At 43.7% G+C, this 1,992-nt stretch overlaps 1 protein-coding gene across 1 annotated transcript in view; it reads left to right on the top strand.

The window, feature by feature from the left end:
* Positions 1–1,992, top strand: part of GTF2E2 (general transcription factor IIE subunit 2) — a 78,593-nt gene that overhangs the window by 42,428 nt on the left and 34,173 nt on the right. The gene's annotated exons all lie outside the window — the stretch shown is intronic.

The following is a 1,992-nucleotide window of genomic DNA, read 5'->3' as shown; positions in this document are numbered from 1 at the left end:
TTTTTTTTTTTTTTTTAGAGACAGACTCTCACTTTGTCAACCTTGGTAGAGTGCCGTGGCATCACAGCTAACAGCAACCTCCAGCTCTTGGGCTTAGGTGATTCTCTTGCCTCAGCCTCCTAAGTAGCTGGGACTATAGGCACCCACCACAATGCCTGGCTATTTTTTGTTGCAGTTTGGCCGGGGCTAGGTTTGAACCTGCCACCCTCAGTATATGGGGCAGGAGCCCTATTCACTGAGCCGTAGGTGCCGCCCTCTTTTTTTTTTTTTTTTTAAGAGACAGAATCTCACTTTGTTGCCCTTAGAGTGTCCTGGTGTCACAGCTCACAACAACCTTGAGCTCTTGGGCTTAGGCTATTCTTTTGCCTCAGCCTCTCGAGTAGCTGAGACTACAGGTGCCCACCGCAATGCCCGGCTATTTTTTTGTTGTTGTTGCAGTTTGGCTGGGACCAGGTTCAAACCTGCTACCCTTGGTATATGGGGCCAGTGCCCTACTCAGTGAGCCATAGGCGCCACCCAAGTCTTTGGATTTCTATTGTAGCAGGAGATTTATGTGCTTAAATGTGCTGGTCTTTAATAAAGCCAATCATTTTTGTAGCTTCATTAACTACATTTTTCATTTCACTTCGGAGGGTTTTTGATGCTAGTACCTCTCTGAAGAAAACAATGTCATGAGACAACAGGATTTTTTTTGTTTGGGGGGGGGGTCAGAGTCTCACTCTGTCACTCTGGGTAGAGTGCCACAGAGTCATAGCTCATAGCACCCTCAAATTCTTGGGCTCAAGCAATTCTCTTGTCTCAGGCTCCCAAGTAGCTGAGATTACCAGGATTCCTGAGCTCAAGCAATTCACCCACCTCGGCCTCCCACAGTGCTAGATTTACAGGCATGAGCAACCTTGCCTGGCCAAGATTTTTTTTTTTTTTAAGACAGAGTTTCACTATGTCATTCTTGGTAGAGTGCTGTGATGTCACAGCTCACAGCAACCTCAAACTCTTAAGACTTAAGCCATTCTCTTGCCTTACCCTCCTTAGTAGCTGGGACTTATAGGCACTCACCACCATGCCTGGCTATTTTTTGGTTGCAGTTGTCATTGTTGTTTAGCAGGCCTAGGTTGGACTTGAACCTGCCAGCCTCGGTGGGAGCCAAGATGTTTTTTAAACAAGAGAGATAAAACCTTGCCCTGAGCCAGCCACTAATGGGAAACCTCAGTGTAAATGCCAACTCATTTTCTCCAGGACGGACTTTTTGTTTTTACGTATGAAGATATCACATTAAATATGTTCTGCCCTTTGATTTGTGGTATATTTTTGTAGCAGAAAAATTTCTCTTGACTTTCCCCATTGTTGAAAACTTTTTCAGTTTGTTTTACATGGTATCAAAAAGACACTTACACGACATATATTGACAAAATCTGTTTCTTTGTCAGCCTGAGTAGACAAGCTGTTCTCAGTTTTATTATCCAAACTTCATCATGTAACATGTCATCAATTTGTTGACTTATACTGTTGAAGAGTGAAATTTTTCTTTTTTTTTGTTTTTTTGAGACAGTCTCACTTTGTCACCCTTGGTCAAGTGCTGTGGTGTCACAGCTCACAACATCCTCCAACTCCTGGCTTAGGTGATTCTTTTGCTTCAGCCTTTCCAGTAGCTGCGACTATAGGTACCCACCACACAATGCCTGGTTATTTTTTGTTGCAGTTTGGCCGGAGATGGGTTCGAACCCACCACCCTCAGTATATGGGGCAGGCGCCCTACCCATTGAGCCACAGGCACTGCCAAAAAGAGTGAAACCTTTTTAATTTCTCATACTGTACATTTTAATCTCTGCCATTTGATATGCTGATATTATTAGGGTCCTGTCAGCTGTGTGATTCTTTTTGGGCAGTAAATTCTACTACTTAATAATATGCTTCATGAGCTTTTTCACTAAATGTGACTTCTTTTTTTTGGGACAGAGCCTCAAGCTGTCCCCCTGGGAAGAATGCCATGGC

The sequence above is a fragment of the Otolemur garnettii genome, unplaced genomic scaffold (genome assembly GCF_000181295.1).
Source record: "Otolemur garnettii isolate 467f Iridium unplaced genomic scaffold, OtoGar3 scaffold00121, whole genome shotgun sequence".
Taxonomy (NCBI): Eukaryota; Metazoa; Chordata; class Mammalia; order Primates; family Galagidae; genus Otolemur; species Otolemur garnettii.
This window is presented reverse-complemented; position numbering and strand designations above follow the sequence as displayed.